Here is a 20,916-nt window from a genome sequence, read left to right on the forward strand (position 1 = left end):
CACAGAAGGAGACACTGGGACAGGTGATCCAGAGCTCGGTCAAAGAGGTAGGTTTTAAGAAGCCTCTTAACAGAGGTGGGCCAGAGAGGTGGAGACGTTTATGGAGGGAATTCCAGAACAGAGGCTCATGAAGGCCCGAGGGATGAAGGATATTTTGACATTAATTTATGGGATGTGGGCGTGGCTGGCTGAGCAGTAATTCATCGAACTGAGTTGCTCACAAGGCCATTTTAGAGGGAATTTAAGAGTTAACCACATTGCTGCGGGTCTGGAGTCACATGTAGGCCAGATCAGGTAAGGTTGGCAGATTTCCTTCCCTAAAGGGGCATGAGTGAACAGATGGGTTTTGACGACAATTGCTCGATGGTCATCATTAGATTTTTAATTCCAGCTTTTCATTGGGTTCAAATTTCACCATCTGCTGTGATGGGATTTGAACCCAGGTCCCCAGAGCATTATCCCTGGTCTCCAGATTACTAGTCCAGATGACAACACCTCTTCGCCGCCGTGTTGGGCGAAGGCCAGAGTTGGAGGAGTTCAGAGGGCAGCTGGGCGGGGGGCGCGGGAGTGGGGGTGGGGGGGGGGGGTTAAAGGGAGGTGTGAGGTCATGGACTGATTTGTCAGCAATAATGAGAATTTTAAATTTAAGGTTTGGCTGTATTGGGGAGCCTTCAGGAACGGCGGGGACAAAAGTCAAACAGGGTGGCATGGAATAGAGAAAACACTGTCAATCTGACAGGCAAAGGCCTTAATATTTGTAATATTAAAAGTCATTAGATTGCAGCACAAATGAACCTGGAATTATCGAGGATCAGCCCGTCTGGTCATGCTGAGCTACAAATTTATTCACAGAATGGCAGGAAGAGGGGAAGACTGTTCCTAGCTAAGACAGCCGATAGAAAGGAGAAAACTTGCACGTTATTCTCAAAGGAGAAGGCAGCAAAGGACCTAAATCTGATTTTATCAGTGGCCCCTGACAGCGACCCGTTGTAATACAACAAATCTAATTTCATCGACCACCCAATGGCTGCTCCATAAGACAAGCCAGCAGCTCAGATTATTATCTTGCAAGACTGGAGGAAAGCAGTAAGTGGAGAGGAAGCTGTAGCAAACATATTGTGTAGGTTCAATGCCGCCTTTGATAGCAGTGAAAAACTGCTCACGGGATCAATGTTACCCCGTTCTCAAGGGAAAGGATGAGATTCTTTTCGAAAACAACAATAATCTACCACTTTCGGTCCAGAATGCCATCATTCAGCTTCTCGTCTCAATCGCCTTGTTGCCTGACGTCACAAACAAGTTAAATACTTTCGTTCGCACGAGGCGCGGAATCTCGTCCTGGCATTGGGGGGGGGGGGGGGGTCTCGCCTGCCGGAGGGCCGGTGATAGCCCCGTGGTGCCTCTTTTTGGGAAGGCCCGCTGAACCATGTGCCAATCAAGGGGCGAGGCCACCTATGCCCCCCCCCCCCCCCCCCCAGAATCAAGGCCCAGGGGCCGGAAATCCCACCTGGAAAGAGCTGCCAGCCAATCAGAGGTCGGCAGCTCTTGTGCTGAGCAGCACCACTGAGGCGGTTGTGGCTGTTGCCGGAAGTGCACCTGTTGTATGGTGACAGGGCTGCCTGCAGCTGGCTTAATCCTAGCAGGATGAAGCTCTTGATGGTCATTAATTGGCTACTTAAGAGCCTCAATTAGCATTGGGGTGGGACAGTCGAACATGAGCCTTCCTGCTCATAACTTAATTCTGGTGGTGGTGGAAGGACTGCAGGGTCCAATTTAAGTAAATGCATGTCCCCCCCTCAAAGCTCGCCAGGAGCAAGAGAATAAAGTTCTGCTCAACTGTTAACGATTACGTCAAATAAACTATGGGTCTGTACAGAGACGACAAGTTTCAGGAGAGACAGGTCGCAACATGGGGGCTAATATTAAATAGCTTTAATTCGACCTCAGGCTGCACACTACCCCTACCCCCCCTACCGCTCACCCCGCCACTCCCCTGCATCCTAATTTCCACCAGCCTTGTCATCATTCCCTTGGGTTTAGACAGGAGACAGATCTTGAATGTTAAAATGGGTCCCTGTGGATCGAATCACTCCGCTCCTGGTCAGCTGCCATTTCGGCCCCCGCTGTGTGCGCTGCCATTTCATTCCCCTCTTTTTCTTATGCCGCCATTTTAGATCACTGTCCACACCGCCGCCCGCCCCCCCCCCCCCCCCCTCACTCCCCCACCAGGTGGTGCTGCCATTTCAGACCCCTGCCAGATATGCTTCGTTTCAGGCATGCCAAACCCTTCCCACACACTCCTCCCCCACACCGAGGAGAGGTGACAGCGAACAAATCAAGTAGTGTTTATGCATGAGGGAGCGGGCACATGCAGTTGCAATATAATTGCAGTGAGACATCTTTACTTCTGTGCTCAAATCCTTGTATTATAAAGGCCAGTATATCATTTCCCTCCTGAACTGCTTGCTCTACCTGCACGTTAGCTTTCAATGACTCCTGAACAAGGACACCCAAATCCCTTTGAAGTTCCACACTTCACAGCCTCTCACCAGTTATGAATTACTTTGTGGGCGGAATTTAACCATGGTGGGATTTTACCATGGCAGGATTTTACCGTGGTATGATTTTATGCTGCCGTGATTTAACCATGGTGGGATTTTACCATGGCAGGATTTTACCGTGGCGTGATTTTATGCTGCCGTGATTTAACCATGGTGGGATTTTACCATGGCAGGATTTTACCGTGGCGTGATTTTACCATGGCGGGATTTTATGCTGCCGTGATTTAACCATGGTGGGATTTTACCATGGCAGGATTTTACCGTGGCGTGATTTTACCATGGCGGGATTTTATGCTGCCGTGATTTTACCATGGTGGGATTTTTACCATGGCAGGATTTTACCGTGGCATGATTTTACCGTGGCGGGATTTTATGCTGCTGTGATTTTACCATGGCGGGATTTTATGCTGCCGTGATTTTACCATGGCGGGATTTTATGCTGCTATGATTTTACCATGGCGGGATTTTATGCTGCCGTGATTTTACCATGGCGGGATTTTATGCTGCCGAGATTTTACCAAGGTGGGATTTTTCGATGACAGGATGTTACGGTGGTGGGATTTTTCTGTCCCACTAAAGTCGATGTACTTTTGAACGGCTGCCGCATTTTACGGTCCCATTGTGACAGGGCCATAAAGTTTCACCTACTCTATTTTCCTACTGAAGGGGATAATTTCTCCATATTGTATTTCATCTGCCAAGCTCCTCTTAGTTTCTCATTTCCTGCGTCTTCCTTCTCTCATTTCTCTCTCCTCCTCTCTCTTTTTCTCTCTCTCCTTCCTTCTCTCTCTCTCTCTCCCTTTCTCTCTATCCCCGCACTCTCTCCCTTTCTCTTCCTCCCTCTCTCATAGCCCTCCATCTCTCTCTCTCTTTTTCTCTCCGGTGATGAGGAGTGACGCAAATAGCGTGGGTTCAATTCCCGTACTGGCTGAGATTAACCATGAAGGTTCTGCCTCCTCAATCCTGTCCCCTGCCTTAAGTGTGATGACCATCGGGTTAAATCACCACCAGTCAGCTCTCTCTCTCTCTCTCGCAAAGGGAAGAGCACTGTCTGGGACTATGGCGACTCTTTCATTTCATTTCCTGTCAGGTTGGCGGCGGGAAGAGCATCCAGCTGTAAGACCACCCCTTAGGGTGGCACGGTGGCACAGTGGTTAGCATTGCTGCCTCACGGCGCCCAGGACCCGGGTTCAATCCCCGCCCCGGTCACTGTCCGTGTGGAGTTTGCACATTCTCCCCATGTCTGTGTGGGTCTCACCCCGACAACCCAAAGTGGTGCAGGGTAGGTGGATTGGCCACGCTGAATTGGCCCCTTAATTTAAAAAAAAGTAAAAATCACCCGCCAAATCCAAATGAAGGTGTAAAGGGATGGGAATGGCAGCAATGCCTGGGTGTTACATGTTTGGATGAGGATACACCCCCAGGGTGTTAAATTGAATGCAAATAGGTTTGTATACATATTGAATTAAAGATAGCTCTTTAAGTCAGGGTAATATTCTTTCTTTTATTGTTATTATATATTTTTAATGAACGAACAATGTAACTCAAACAAATCTTCATATGGATAATAATGAAGTGAATTGTGTATCCTACAAGCAACGTGCAGGGTCCTTACCAAACCCTGTGAGGAGTGGGCAAGGGCCACCATCCAGCAGATGAGTTTGGCTAAAGAAGGGAATCCTCTCTTGCAAATTGGAGTTGTGTATTGGCTAACAGTTCACTTTCATTCTCTAATAGATTAAGGCCAATTAAAATGCATCCAATAAACTCTTCGAGCACTGCTGCTGAAATTGGGGTGACTTGCCAAGGATATAACAGGATGCACATTGTGGAGGCTGTATGTGGAGGGGGAGAGAAGGAGAAGGGGAAGGAGAGATGATGAAGGCTAGAGAGAGAGAGAGGGAATGAGGGGCGGGATTCTCTGATCCTGAGGCTGTGTTGACGCCGTCGGAAACACCGTCGGGTTTCTCGACGGCATGAACACGGCCCCAGGATCAGCAATTCTGGCCCCAACAGGGGGCCAGGATGGCGCTGGAGCGGTTCACGCCGCTCCAGCTGCTGACTCGGTCGTGGAATGGGCGCCGGGGGATGCGCGCATGCGCAGTGGGTCTGGCGCGAACCCGCGCATGCGCAGTCCCACCGGCGCGATTTCCGCGCATGCGCGGCGTCTCCCTTGTCCGCGGCGGCCCCGACCCAACATGGCGCAGGAGTACAGGCGCCGGCGCGAAAGAAAGGAAGCTGGGAGACAGAGAGGCCGGCCCGCCGATCGGTGGGTCCCGATCCTGGGCCACGCCACATTGGAGGGGCCCCCCGGGGTCGGACCCGCCCAACAGGCCACCACCGAACCCTTCAACGCTGAGTTCCCGCCGGCTGAGAGCAGGTGTGGACGGCGCCAACGGGACTCGGCTTTTCCACGATGGCCGTTCGGCCCATCCCGGCCCGAGAATCAGCGGGCCGGCTGCGTAGAGCAGCCTGCGACTGGCGCCATGCCACCCACGCCAGTGCCAATGGCGCTGATTCACCGCTCTGCAGAGAAGCGCATGACGCGATTCGCGCCGGCCACGGGGATTCTCCGGCCCGGCCCCAGGCTGAGAGAATCCCGCCTGAGACATAGGAGGTATTATGTTCTGCATTATGACCGTAATACAGATGCACACAGAACATCTAGTTCTCAGACTAGTAAGATGATTCATTAACAATATTAACACATGGAAAGATAACTAACAAATTGTGATACAGACAGTAAAGAATAATGAATGCAGTGAATTCACCTGGAGCTATCTCTAGTGCAATTAACCTCATGTACGCCTTACTACCAACAGGTGGCTATGTCAAGTCACGTGATAGATCTCTATCACCACCAGCTGGTTGGAAGTCGCATCGCTGACTATATACAGAACTGTGCACAGGCATATCACCACAGGAGGGGAGAGAGAAAGCGAGAGGGAGGGCGAGAGGAGGAATGTGGGGGAAGAGAGGGGGGAGGGAGAGAAAAAGAGGAAGAGAGGGAGGGCTTCGAGAGAGGGGGGAAGAAAATGGGAGAGAGTGGGGGGATAGAGAGAAAGGGTGGGAGAGAGAGAGAAGGAAGGAGAGAGAGAGAAAAAGAGAGAGGAGGAGAGAGAAACGAGAGAAGGAAGAAGCAGGAATGAGAAACCAAGAGGAGCTGAGAATTGGAGAGAAAGAAAAAGAGGAAGAGAGAAATAAAGCGAGAGAGGGAAAGAGGAAGGGGGGGAGAAACCAAGCACAATCTCAGGTTTTAGGTTAAGAAACAAGGTCACCTTTGGTGCTTCACATGTAACAACATCTGAGTCCCTTTGATTATATTACTCATCTTGTAATGACCTCCTGTTGCCATCTTATTACCATCCAGCACTGAGCAGATTAGATTCTGGAGAAAGGTGCTTTGAAAAGTCTCTGACACGATTAAGTGTTAAGTAACATCGGCCACGGCTCATTACGATGTGTAACATTGTGCTTTGGTGCCATTTTGTCTGTGAAAATTGGTGGTAATCATTCTAAATTTGATCCAGGATTGTGAGCAGCAGGTTGGCAGCCATTTCATTTTAAAGGAGGTTCAAACGGTATCGAAGGCACTGGATAAAGGGACAACTCCCCCTAGAATTCACAGACAAGCGAACAACAAAATAGCAATTAGCAAAAGCAGTGATCAGAGCTCCCCAGAGTTGGTGCAATGTTCACCCTTCATCCTCCTCCATCCCTAGACTTGTTATTAAAGTGTTAAAAAAGATTACAACAATGTTTTCTTGCAAATATTCAAGACTGTGAAATCAGATTACTCTGGAAAGGCCACGGGTGGAATTTTACGGAATTTGGCAAAGTGACAGGCTCAGGCTGGAAACCAGTGTGTAACTCTCCAATTGCACAGACCAATTTTCTCTCCAAATCTTGAGCCTCCTCGTTCATACCATCACTCTGGCAGGTGGAGCCGGTTTCACAGAGATCGGGGTGCCAACGTTGAAGGGTGCTCTGATCAGCATCGCAGCATAACAGCCCTCAGCCCCGATCACGATCAGGTTCACTCTCCCCACATGACGATCCTCACTGGCATTCGACCCCCCCCCCCCCCGCCTCAGTGCCCACTTCCCCCCCTGACCACACATCAATGAACTCCCCCTGCCCCCCCCCCCCCCACTATGCCAATGGGGCTCCCACGGGGCCCCGCCCTGTAACTGCCCCCGGCACAAGTTGACCCTGTCATGGTGGCCCTTTGTGGGTCTGAGCATCCACAAGGGGCAGGGAAAATCAGGAAACAGATTCTCTCCGATGACCATCATGTTTCCTGATCCTCGAGGGACTTTGAGCCATTAGGATAAGCAAACTGCTCCAAGCAGCTACTATGCGGTGGCTACGCAAGTAGCACTTACCACTAACAGAATGTCCCCGTCAGCCCGGAAAGATGTTCTACCGACCACACAACTGGGAACGTCATTAATGAACTTCAATGCAGGTGTGATGCCAGGTATGGAGGCTGCACATCCCAACATCATTCTAAGATTCAATGATGACATTGTTTAGGGGCGGGATTCTCTGAGCCCGCGCTGGGTCGGAGAATCACCGAGGGCGCGGGAAATTCCCGCCTCGCTGTTCCGACGCCGAAGAATCGGCGCCTGCGGGGTTGCCGCGGCACCAGTCGGGGGCTGCTGAAAGAGGCCCTCGCGGCGATTCTCCGGCGGGGGGGGGGGGGCCTCCACGGGGTCCAGGCCCGCGATCGGGGGTTCCGATCAGCGGGCGGCCGTGATCTGGAGGGGGCCTAACTCCTTCCGCGCGGCCGCTGTAAGGTCCCCGACATATTGCTCCGCGCCAGCGCGGAGATGGCAACCATGCGCATGCGCTGGCGTGGTGACGGCCGTCGCGGGAATGCGCAGACCCGTGCTGTCCATGCAGGGCCGCCTTTTGGCGCCGGAGCAGCACACAGCACTCCGGCGCCGTGCTAGCCCCGTAGACACCGGTGAATCGCTGGGCCAGGGGGCCCGTTGACGCTGGCATTCACCACTCCGGTGTTTACACCGGCGTCAACACTTGGCCAGGATTTCGGAGAATCACGGCCTCTCTATGCCTCTCAAAAATAAAATTTGCTTGCATGGCTCTAATATTAATCCAGTCAAAATCCCTCGGCGGGATTCTCCGTTCTTGAGACTAAGTGTTGACGCCAGCCCAGGACTCGTGGACCTCCATGACAGTAAAACTAGCGGCACACCTGGATCGATTCAGCGGCTGTGGAGGGGTTAGCATCGGCACCACGTGGAGCACAATCGATTCCAATGAGAAACGGTGCGGCATTCGCTGGGTCCGTGATTGACACTGGGGAGGCTGACAAGCTGCAGCCGCCCAGACACATTACAATCCCCACACACACTCATCCAGCCAACAAGATGGCAGCGAGGAGAGCAGCACTGGTTGCACTGGAGCGCGCCCGTCCCAATGACGGGTCAGCTGGGGCCAAAGGCCACCTAGGGGGGTGGCCTGGGCGGGAACCCATATGGCCGGTGGCCCTAAGTTCACGGTGGGCAGTGACATCTGCATGGCTGCCTTGCCAGCTGCAGCAATGGTGCTCTGTGCCCATCCACCCCGACCCCACAGCCCACCTCCTGGCCACCCGCCGACCCTGGCAGAACCTCCCAGCCAGCAGCACAACTGTCAGCAAACTATGGCGATGTTGGACACTTTCGGTAACCCCTCGCTCTCCCTCGGCAACCACGGCGCCTGTTTCACGATTTTTAAAAGCACAAGTGAACCTCACCGTCGGGAATTCACCCCAGTGGAGGCAGAGGCCCCGGAGGATACCGGGTCGGGCCCGCTCATCAGATGCCAAAGGCGTTTACTGTACGTGCGGAGTGGAACGCATTGACACCCCTGTCAAGGCGACGGAGAATTGCGATTTCGTGGGAAACCGGAGTCCGATTCTCTGCCCAATCGTGCCTCCCAATTCTGACGTCGGCCGACAGAGAATCCCGTCCCCTCTCTTTCCAATAATCTGTTCTTTTCTTCTGAAGATACTAACTGCTGCTGAATTCTGGGAACTCTTTGATTCCTAAATATCAATTACTCATATCCAGAATTTTTTTAAAATTCTTTTGTGGGGTGTGGGTGTCACTAGCCAGGCCAGCATTTATTGCCCATCCCTAATTGCCCTTGAGAAGGTGATGGTGAGCTGCCTTCTTGAGCCACTGCAGTCTCTGGGGTGTAGGTATAGCCACAGTGCTGTTGGGGAGAGGAGTTCCAGGATTTTGACCGAGCGACAGTGAAGGAATGGCAATATATTTCCAAGTCAGTGTGTCTCGAAGGGGAATCTGCATGTGGTGGCATTCCCATTCACCCGCTTGCCTGTCCGAGGCAGGAGAGGTTAAAGGTTTGGGAAGTGCCATCGAAGGAGGCTTGGCGAGTTACTGCAGGGAATTTTGCAAATCGTACGCACTGCTGCCGCAGTGTAAGATGGTGGAAGAGGTAAATGTATAAGGTGGTGGATCGGGTGCGGGTCGAAATACTTTGACCTGACACTGAGATGCAAAGATTGACTGCGGACAGGCCACATCCAGCTCTTTAAAATACTGTGAAGCATAGATCGTGTCGATTCAAACAGGCAATAATGTAGATGCAAGCAGGCTACTTAACCTCGACTGTGATACAGGAGTTCAAAGCAACAAGACATTAAAAGCTACATTTTCTAACTCGCCACAGATCTTCAAGTGACAGGGGCACTAGCCAATGACTCAGGCACAGGGGCAGGCCTATCAGCCCAGCTGGCTGCATGATGTCCCATATATCAACATTCATAGTCAAAGATTCAGGCTGCAGATCTGGCCTAATTAGAGAAAAAGCACTGGATAAATAGCTGATTAGGAAAGAATAAACTACCTACAACCAAATACTCCAAGACACAGTCTGGTTCCTGAGATGTTGGGGCTTAGGAAATATCTGGTGAAAAACAGGCCCGCCAGGTTGAGTAGCAGAGATGTTAGCATAAATGTTCAGGAGCTTTCATGATTCTTATCAGCAGTGGCTTAGTTGTCCTCAATTTGTTGTGTGACTTCAAATCTTCCTTGGAGAACTTAAACTCATAACCCAGCCGGACGCTTCAGTACAGAGGAGTGCAGGACTTTTGAGATGCTGTCCTTCAAATGAGGCATCAAACTGCAGCCAAATTGTATGCAGTAAGCTCCCACAGACAACATTGTAAAAATGACCAGGAAATCAGTTTTACTAATGTTGACTAAGGGATAAATAAGGTACTAGGAAGAACTTCCATGTTCTTCTTCAAAGTAGTACCATGGGATTCATTTTACAGGATGTGGGCGTCACTGTTTAGGGAGCATTTATTGCCCATCCCGCATTGCCCTCTAGAAGGCGGTGTTGAGCTGTCTTGTTGAATTGCTGCAGTCCCTGTAGTGTAGGCACATCCACAGGACTGATCTACGCCCACCGTACCGGTTGAGGTTATTCACGAAGACTCCACCTTCTCAACCTTGCCCCTCGCCTGAGGTGTGGTGGTCCTCAGGTTAAATCACCACCAGTCAGCTCTCCCCCTCAAAGGGGAAAGCAGCCTCTGGTCATCTGAGACTATGGCGACTTTATCTTTTACTCTAAGTCCACCTGAGAGGGCAGACAGGGCTTTGATTTAACATCTGATATGACAGTGCCCCCAAGCCCCTAACCAACAGGTAGTGAGGCTAATGGAAGCTCCACCCAGTTGTGCTGTGTTCCCTATTTTGCTTTACCTGGATGTCTTGGATGCGTAGTGTCGAATAAAGAACACAAAGCTTTATTTGGAACAAAGAAGAAGGAACAAAGAAATGTACAGCACAGGAACAGGCCCTTCGGCCCTCCAAGCCTGTGCCGACCATGCTGCCCGTCTAAACTACAATCTTCTACACTTCCGGGGTCCGTATCCCTCTATTCCCATCCTATTCATGTATTTGTCAAGATGCCCCTTAAACATCACTTTCGTCCCTTCTTCCACCACCTCCTTCGGCAGTGAGTTCCAGGCACCCACTACCCTCTGTGTAAAAAACTTGCCTCGTACATCTCCTCTAAACCTTGCCCCGCACACCTTAAACCTATGTCCCCTAGTAATTGACCCCTCTACCCTGGGGAAAAGTCTCCGACTATCCACTCTGTCTATGCCCCTCATAATTTTGTAGACCTCTATCAGGTCACCCCTCAACCTCCTTCGTTCCAGTGAGAACAAACCGAGTTTATTCAACCTCTCCTCATAGCTAATGCCCTTCATACCTGGCAACATCCTGGTAAATCTCTTCTGCACCCTCTCTAAAGCCTCCACATCCTTCTGGTAGTGTGGTGACCAGAATTGAACACCATACTCCAAGTGTGGCCTAACTAAGATTCTATACAGCTGCAACATGACTTGTCAATTTTTATACTCAATGCCCTGGCCAATGAATGCAAGCCTGCAAGAATGCAAGCCTTCTTGACTACCTTCTACACCTGTGTTGCCCCTTTCAGTGACTTGTGGACCTGTACACCTAGATCTCTCTGACTGTCTTGAGGGTTCTACTATTCACTGCATATTCCCTACCTGCATTAGGCCTTCCGATATGCATTACCTCACATTTGTCTGGATTAAACTCCATCTGCCATCTCTCCGCCCAACAAAACTATAAATTTATTACACTACTAACTAAGTTCACATTCCTAAAGTGGAAGGTTTCTATATTAAACTATGCTATCTCTAACTAACAGAACTTCGCAAGTACGACTGCTCCCATGCCTGGCACTCTTCCAGCTCTCTCCTAACTCGTGACTCCCAGAATCGCCAAAGTCACATGATATATATATGACTGTTCTGTGATCCCCTCTAATGGTAAGAATCATTGTCATTAACTTGTTAACTCTTTACATCCCAGTAAGTATACATATCGTTCCACACCCAACCTCCCCCCCCCCCCCCCCCCCCCCCCCCGCCCCCCCGGCTCCCACCACCACCTATTGCCACTCCAGCTTACAAGCAGCTAATTCAAGAAGGGTCCATCTTGCTCTGCCTTGTTCAGACACTCACTGCTTCAACCAGCAGGGCACTGAGTATCTAATCCTACCAGTGCTGTCTATTTAATAATTAATTTTTAAAAAATACTCTTTATTGTCACAAGTAGGCTTACATTAACACTGCAATGAAGTTACTGTGAAAAGCCCCTTTCAGCACCTATTCGGGTACACAGAGGGAGAGTTCAGAATGTCCAATTCACCTACAAGCACATCTTTCGGGGCTTGTGGGAGGAAACCGGAGCACCCGGAGGAAACCCACGCAGACACGGGGAGAATGTACAGATTCCACACAGACAATGACCAAAGCGGGAATCGAACCTGGGACCTCGGCGTTGTGAAGCCACAGTGCTAACCACTGTGCTACCGTGCTGCCCTCTAGGAAAGAGATAAATAAGGAAGTGAGCTGTGTGGTGATATGCATCACTGTAAATACACAAGGAGTTAATGTAAATACACTACGACTAAGTAAACACTAGAGGGAGCACCAGAGACGTCATGACATGCAGACATACAGCTAATGAACACATAGAATAGGACACGACCAATGGGCAGTCAAGACACCCAGAGGTGACACGACCACAAGGGGGCATTACACAACCCATATATCAGGACAGGGCACACATGCTCTGTCTCTTTCCACAGGGGAGTAGGACAGGGGAAGATCAGAAGCCACTACGTGGCTTGGAACAGACTGGTTAGTTAGACTGAGTTACTGTAGCAAGATTAGCAGGAGAGTCAAATTCATGGAGAACTGTGCTAATGGTTCAATAAATCACATTGATCTTACTTCAAAGTCTGGAGTATCTTTTGGTCAAAGCTGCATCAAGTTGCAGCCTGTGTTATCCCAGAGTACATAACACAACAAGCTGCTGGAGGTTTTTAAGATTATGAGCATGTTTGATGTGGTAGACGTAGAGAAGATGTTTCCATCTGTGAGGGAGACCAGGAACAAATAAATCCAGTAGAGGAGTCAGGATGAATTTCTTGACCCAGACAGCGTTTAGAATGTGGGAGTAGTTGAGACGAACAGTATAGATACGTTGAAAGGAAAGCCAGTTAAACACATGCGAGAACTGCGAATAGAAGGGTATACTGATCTTCCAGGGTACAGTAGGCTAGGTGGAGGCTTGTTTGGAGGATAAACACTGTCATGAGCACAATGGGCCAACTGGTCTGTTTCCTTGCTGTAAATTCTATGCAAGAGTGTTCCACAGCAGCAGAAAAACTTAAAGAGATACCGCAGTTACCTGTCAACAATAAACATTAGTTCAGCTCACAAATGGTTAAATAAGTAAACACTAGAGGGAGCACCAGAGACGACATGATGTGCAGACATACAGCTAATGAACACATAGAATAGGACACGACCAATGGGCAGTCAAGACACCCAGCGGTGACACTACCACAAGGGGGCATTACACAACCCATATACAAGGACAGGGCACACATGCTCTGTCTCTTTCCAGGCGACACTTGGAGAGTAGGACAGGGGCAGATCAGAAGCATCACACCCACCACGTGGCTTAGAGCAGACTGGTTAGTTAGACTGAGTTACTATAGTAAGATTAGCAGGAGTTAAATGTGGTGCAGAATGGGAGGTATCAGATCAACCACCTATTATGCACAATGGTTATTTAATCCCATTGATCGGCATGTAACTGATATCAGATAACAGGGGCAATGGAGTCAACGCTGCCTATTCTGCGCTGCCACCCAAGTCGAATTTCGGTCCCCAGCAGTTCCAAAAAATCTACAAGCTCAGTGAGCGACGTGGGTTAAGTGGAGGACCTTCTGGAATGTGTGGCTGGTTACCGCACCAAGAAATCCACGCCACAAGTCATGACTTCATTTTATTTAAGTAAAGGTTCAGCACCACAAAAGTAATATGGAAACATGCCTGTTCGCTATGAAGGAGAGAATGGAGGAGAGGCAGGGAGCTGCAACATTGGTGTTTCTATTCCATGACTTTCTATAATGGGATGTTGAGAAACCACATCATATGTATCCAAGCTGCCGGCTGTGTCAATTTTGGGTCAAGCAACGTGCATTTTCCAAGGGTGGGTGTTTCATGTCTTAAATCAAAAATGTTGCGCCGCTTAAACGTTCAACATAATTTAAGTGACTAAATGTTAGGGATGGCAGGGAATTATGCCACGCACACCATTTGGCTCGAGACACCTCAGTCCCCCGTTCGGACTGAATATCTTCTTTCACAGTGTGTAGAAATATAACTGCAGGAAGGTGGCCAGATCTGTGAAAAAAAATAGCACAGTTAAAGCCTGCTTCTCTTTTTTTATTTATAGTTGCGTGGAGGATCCTGTTTTTTTTTTTAAATTGCAGAATCCTGGGAGGATGTGGTAGTGTTTCCCAAATCAGGTAGAATCCAAGTATCCTTTTCCCTCTGCCCCATAATGCAAGCAATCACAGCAAGTACAAAGCAAGTATTCTTTAAGAAAGATGTATTTTGCACCCGCTTTAACCGCGGAACCTTTTCATGAGACCACATATGTAGTGACTGTAACACTTCCCGCTCTGAACTGATATCCATGCCAAGGATTCCCCCCACTGACTCGATAAATACTGGATGTCCAGCCCCATTCCCTGGATTGGCCGAGTAAAAATAACGAGTTCAAAAGTTCCTCAATTGTGCCATTTATGGCCAATGATTGAAAAAAAGAGGTTTGCAAAATGTCTTTGAGTCAAACTTCCTTTATTTTCCCATCTCTCCTGCAAGACTCAATTGATGCTGAAATACAGTTCCACCCTGCGCTGTCAATTGGCAATGTCAGCTGTGGCTCAGGGGGTAGTGCTGAGGCTCCTGTAGACATAAAGGTCGCAGGTTCAAGATTCTCCAGGACTAAGTGCGAGGATCTGGGCTGTCTCTCCACTGTTGCCACTTGTCGGGCAAAGCCTTGGACAGAGGCCCTATCAGCTTTCTTAGGTGCATGTAAAAGATTCCATGATGTTCTGCAGAGGAAGTTCCGCCAGGTTTCCGGGCATTTTATCCCTCAAACAACATCCCAAAACCAGATTATCTGCTTATTATCATATTGCTGTTTACGAGCGTTTGCTTCCAGCAAACTGGCTGATGCATTTCCGACATCGCCCCAGCGACCACAATCCAAAAGTATGTTCATTGGCTATAAAACATTTTGAGACGGCTGGGGGCTGTGAAAGGTGCTATAGAAATGCAAGTCTTTATTTTCCGATTTACAGTCAACATTCCCTATCCTCTAAGTTGTCAGTTCGCTTCCACCAACATTTCCTCTCAAATGTCTTTTAATAACTCAACATTTGATGGTTTTCATCCCTATACATTGCCACTGGCAGTCAGTGGAGCATAGCATTGCCACGTAGATAATACAGCTTCTCATTTCTTTCTTTTTCTTCTATTCCTCCAAGTCAATTTGTCATGGCTGTGGTGTGTGCATGCATGCGTGTGTCTGTGTGCATATGTCTGTGTGCATGTATCTGCTACGGTGTGTGATTGCATGTATGTGTGCATGTATGCTTGTATGTGTGCAAGTGTGTCTGTTTGTGTGTGTGTGCATGTGTGTGTGTGTGTACGGGTGTGTCTTCAGGTGTGCATGTGTACGTGCCTGTGTGTCTGTATGTGTATGTGTATGTGCGTGTTGATGTGTTATGCACTCTGGGATAACACAGGCTGCAACTGGATGCAGCTTTGACCAAAGGATACTCCAGACCTTGAAGTTAGTTCAATCTGATTTAACAGTTAGCACAGCTCTCTATAAGTTTGACTCTCTGCTAACCTAAGTGTGGTTACTCTGTCTGACTGAACCAGATTTGCTCTCAGCCACGTGCTGGAGGTGTGATGCTGTACATACACCCTGACTCACTCTGTAGATGTTCATCAGTGGAAAGAGGCGGAGGGTGAGTGCCTCATGCCTTTTATAGTGATACCCCACCCCTGAGTGTCCTGCCTGCTCATTGGTCATGTCCTGTTCTCTGTGTTCATTAGCTGCCTGTCTGTATATCATTATCTGCATGTTTGCATATCATGACATCTCCCCCTTTTTTTGTATGTTCTGTTGGCATGTGGGAACGTATTTACATATAAAGACAGCTGTCTAATGCGAGAAAACAGAACATAGCAAACAAAACAAATGTTCATAAGTCCAGTTGCTGAGGCTTGCGTCTGATCCTTGTCGACCGCCGGAGAGGTGGTGGTGGGGTCAATGGTGCTGTGACAGGTGGGATGGAAGCCTGACTGGTGGCCTTGTAGTTCGAAGTATCAGGAGGTGGCTAACCAACGGACGGAAACGGAGAAGAAAGCGGTTGCGGGCAGGCAACCTTGCACAGTGCCCGCCTGTTTCGTTGCACAACAGAACCATCAGCCGTGCGTACAACATACAAGCGGGGCGCAGCCTGTCGAACAACGACAGCTGGAGCAGACCAGCCACCATCCGGTACCTTGATCCTGACAGTGTCTGCCGGGGATAACACGGGCCCAGCTTTTGCTGGTTTCGGAGCTGCTGCACGTTCTGCAGCATCGGGAGGTGATCCAGGTTGGGCAAGTGTATGGCTGGAAGTGTCGTCCGCAGGTCCCTATTCATCAGGAGCTGAGCCGGCGACATGCCAGTGGACAGTGGGGTCGCCCTGTAGGCAAGCAGCGCGACGTAGATGTCAGAAGCAGAATCCGCGGCCTTGCAGATGAGCAGCTTCACTATGTGCACCCCTTTTTCAACCTTCCCATTGGACTGCGGATAGTGTGGGCTGGAAGTGACATGTTTGAAATGGTATGACTTGGCAAACATAGACCACTCGTGGCTGCTGAAGCACGGGCCATTGTCACTCATGACAGTGAGTGGGATACCATGCCTATAGAACGTCTCCTTACAGGCCTTGACGGTCCGAGATGTGAGGTCTGAGAGCTTCACGACTTCAGGATAATTGGAGAAATAGTCAATAATCAACACGTAGTCACGACCATTCGCACGAAAGAGGTCGATGCCAACCTTGGACCACGGAGAGGTCTCGATTTCATGCTGCTGGAGCGTCTCTTTGCTCTGCGCTGGTTGGAAGCGTTAACAGGTTGCACGGTTGAGGACCATGTTCGAGATGTCCTGGCTAATACCGGGTCAGTAGACAATCTGCCTGGCTCTGCGTCTGCACTTCTCAACGCCCAGGTGTCCCTCATGGATTTGGCTGAGCACCAAGCTCTGGAGACTGAGCTTGAGGAGGATACCATCAATCACCGTCAGGTCGTCCTTTACATTATAATATTGAGGGCACTGCCCTTTCTGCCAGCCATTGGCGAGGTGGTGCATGACACGCTGCAAGAGGGGGTCCTTGGCTGTCTCCTCGTGGATACGAACCAGCTTCTCATCAGACGCCGGGAGGGTGTTAGCACACAGCTGCACCTGGGATTCAATCTGCCGGATGATTTCCAGCGGTTCACTAGGCAGTGTAATGGAGCGGGACAATGCATCAGCGAAGTCGTACCTTCTGATTTTGAGAAGGATGCGCTGCAACCGAGGCTTCACGTCGTTCAGGTCCTTGTGGATAATGTGGACCAGAGGCCTATGATCCGTCTCGGCTGTGAATGTCGGCAGGCCGTAGACATAGTCGTGAAACTTGAGAATTCCAGTGAGAAGACCCAGGCATTCCTTCTCTATTTGCACATACCTTGTTTCGGTGGGCTTCATGGCCCTCGATGCGTAGGCTACTGGTGCCCAGGATGAAGTGTCATCGCATTGGAGCAGCACCGCACCGATGCCATCCTGGCTCGCATCTGCCAAGATCTTCGTCTCCCTGTCTGGGTCGAAAAATGCCAAGACGGGTGCCGTGGTGAGATTGGCTTTCAGCTCCAAGCACTCTGCCTGATGGGCCACCTTCCACTCGAAGGCAGTGGACTTCTTCACCAGGTAGGGCCGTGGTGTGTGAGGCCAGGTTTGGGATGAACTTGTCCAGAAAATTGACCATGCCCAGGAAGCGCAACACCACATTCTTGTCTTCAGGGACCTTCATGGCTTCGATGGCCTGACCTTGTCTGTGTCCGGACGCACGCCCTGCTGAGAGATCTGGTCACCCAGGAACTTGAGTGTCGACATGCCAAAGCAACATTTGGACCTGTTCAGCTTCAGACCATTGGCAGGGACGCAGCGGAATACCTGCTGGAGACGGGAAACATGCGCTTCAGGGGTCGTGGACTATATGATGATGTCATCCACGTACACACAAACCCCTTCGATGCCCTCCATCACTTGCTCCATGATGGGATGGAAGATCTCCGATGCTGAGACAATGCCAAACAGCATGCAATTATAGCAGTATCTGCCAAACGGTGTGTTGAAGGTGCAGAGCCTTCTGCTGGACTCATCCAGCTGGATTTGCCAAAATCCATGTGAAGCATCTAACTTGGTGAAAAAACGTGCGTGTGCCATCTCACTGGTGAGTTCCTCCCGCTTCGGGATGGGGTAGTGTTCACGCATTATGTTCTTATTGAGATCCTTGGGATCAATGCAGATGCGCAGGTCTCCCGAAGGCTTTCTGACACATACCATCGAGCTGACCCAGTCAGTCAGTTCGGTTACCTTGGAAATGATGCCCTGTTGCTGAAGATCCTTGAGCTGTGCCTTCAGGCGCTCCCTCAGCGGAGCCGGGACCCAGCGTGGTATGTGGACCACTGGCTTGGCATCAGGTCGTAGCAGAATCTTGTATCGATATGGCAGCATGCCCATCCCGATGAACACATCCGGATACTGAGCGAGGATGGCGTCAATGCCGGCCTGAAGATCCACATTGGAGGATGTCGTTGTGTAAACCCGCTGCACGAGGTTCAGCTGCTTGCAGGCATGCGCGCCAAGTTGGGATGCCCTGTCCGGCTTGACGATTTCAAAACGTAACCGAGCATGGGTGCTCCGGTTGGAGACGAGTAGATGGCTGCATCCCAGTGCCGTGATGGCATTTCCATTGTAGTCCAGGAGCCTGAAGGCTGCTGGAAGGACCTTGGGAAGCTTCTTGATGCGTTTGAAATCTGCCTGTGAGAGGAGGTTGGCAGAAGCACCTGTGTCCAGCTTAAACTGGATGGAGCAGTGGTTGACCTGCATCACCGCACGTCATTCATCCACAGACTCCACAGCCAGGATGGATTGAAGTTGTGATGAGTTGGATGTGGCATATTCACATTTGGTAATGATGCCCACACAGTAGGCGGATTCCAGGCATTCTTCCTCTGGATCCGTTGTGCTGCCAGGATCAGAATCCTGTAATCATTGTTGCCCACTCTGAACGCGCCGTCGTCGGAATTGGGAGCGCTGGCCCCTGACTGGTGGTGCAGACCTGCACAAGGCTGCATAGTGTCCAGGCTTCCTGCAGTTTAAACATCGCCTGCCTCTTGCAGGGCAGTGTTTCTTTAAGTGGGCGTTGCCGCAGTTTGAACACGTCATGACGTCGGCGTCCTGACGCTCCGCGTGTCGTCGCACATGCGCAGTGCGGGTGTCGGCCGCTTCGTTATCCCGTTCGCATCGCGCATGCGTGGGGCCCCGGGAAAAGCGCGCAAAATGGCTGCTTTTATCAATGCTGAGGTGCTGCATCCGGGAGATGGCCTGCACACTCCCTGCCTCGTGGGAGGTACGTTTCTCATTTTCAGCCGATTTGTACTGGGTATAGTGATTTTTGGCGTGCTCATGCACTGTGCATGTTTCAATCGCGACTGGCAGGGTCATATGCTTGATTTTCCGTAGCTGCTGAAGATCAGAGTTATGTTATTCTCTAAGTCTGAATAAAGACTGTAGACTCACAGTTAACACAAACACTTTATTCAAAGGGTTCATTCTGCTTCCAGAGCTCAACTAGATGTAAAATAGTCAAGAGGTATCACCAGTGAAACTACGGTAAACTGCCTATGCTGAGCTATCCCTGTGTGCTGCTGCTCACTAGCTCTGTGCTTCTAAAAGAGGCGGATCTTCCCTTGGGCTCGACCCTTTATACCCGTCTCTGATGCTCCCTCTAGTGGTGCTGTGGCTGTTACATCTGTGCTGCAGTCCCTGGTGTATGTGCAGATGTATGTACAGATGTACAGATCACTACATCCCCCCCCCCTTTTTATTTGATATGTTTTCTAGACTGGCCTCAAGAAAACTGTACATAACAAGTGGTGAGAATATGCAAATCTGCACACTGTGAAAATGATAAAGTAATACAGAAACAATGAATTGTGTTGTGAGTCCATCGTGAGAAATGTTCATATTCGTCTTGTGGGTGTGTTGAAGTGTCGTTCCAAATCTAGCCATTCGGGCGCCTTACAGCTTCTATTGGAGCATCTTAACGGCGGTAGTAGGGATGACGGTTTGATGTCATCAAGAGTACTGTATGGCGTTGTGTGGCGAGGAACGTCCTGTGGACTAATGGACTTGGTCAAGTCCAGTGTGGGAAACACTGGCGTTGTAGGCCGAAGCATTAACAGATCCCCGCAGTTACGGCGAAAGAGTACTCCCGCTGACGATTTGACAATATAGGACCGCGGTGCCTCCTGCCTGATCACCGTGGCTGGCTCAGACCATCCGCCTTCTGGGTCCCTGATCCTGACGATGTCGCCCATGTTCAGTGGCTTGAATGGGATCACATGTTGATCAAAGTATTGTTTTTATTTGGACCATAGTACCCGCATTTTGTCGAGTACCAGAGCATTATTGGGGTCTCGGAATTGAATCGCCAGTCGGGTTGTCCGGAAGTCCCTGCCAAAGAGCATCTGTGCTGGCGACAGTCCTGAGCTCAATGGGGTTGCTCGGTAGGATAACAGCGCTAGGTTGATGTCCGAGCGTGAATCTGTTGCCTTGCTAATAAGTCGTTTAACAATGTGGACACCCTTTTCCACTTTCCCATTTGACTGTGGGTAGCGCGGACTGGTTGTTAGATGCCGAAAGCTGTAGCGGTCTGAGATCTCTTTCCATTCCCAACTCGCGAAGCAGGGACCATTATCTGACATCACTACATGCGGGATTCCATGTCGCGCGAATGTCTCCTGGCACGCCTTGATGACAGATTAAGATGTGAGATCATAGAGTTTCAGTACCTCCGGATAGTTTGAGTAATAGTCCATGATCAGGGGCAACACGGTAGCATTGTGGATAGCACAATTGCTTCACAGCTCCAGGGTCCCAGGTTCGATTCCGGCTTGGGTCACTGTCTGTGCAAAGTCTGCACATCCTCCCCGTGTGTGCGTGGGTTTCCTCCGGGTGCTCTGGTTTCCTCCCACAGTCCAAAGATGTGCAGGTTAGGTGGATTGGCCATGATAAATTGCCCTTAGTGTCCAAAATTGCCCTTAGTGTTGGGTGGGGTTGCTGGGTTATGGGGATGGGGTGGAGGTGTT

At 50.1% G+C, this 20,916-nt stretch overlaps 1 long non-coding RNA gene across 5 annotated transcripts in view; it reads right to left on the reverse strand.

Annotated features, from left to right (window-relative positions):
- Nucleotides 1–13,419: 13,419 nt before the first annotated feature.
- The window catches only part of LOC140394360 (uncharacterized), a 50,274-nt gene continuing 42,777 nt past the window's right edge, over nucleotides 13,420–20,916 (reverse strand). For all 5 annotated transcript variants that reach the window (XR_011935858.1, XR_011935860.1, XR_011935859.1 and 2 more), the window contains one exon: nucleotides 13,420–13,833. This is a non-coding gene — a long non-coding RNA (uncharacterized lncRNA). The remainder of the gene's footprint in view (nucleotides 13,834–20,916) is intronic.

The sequence above is a fragment of the Scyliorhinus torazame genome, chromosome 17 (genome assembly GCF_047496885.1).
Source record: "Scyliorhinus torazame isolate Kashiwa2021f chromosome 17, sScyTor2.1, whole genome shotgun sequence".
NCBI classification, from domain to species: domain Eukaryota; kingdom Metazoa; phylum Chordata; class Chondrichthyes; order Carcharhiniformes; family Scyliorhinidae; genus Scyliorhinus; species Scyliorhinus torazame.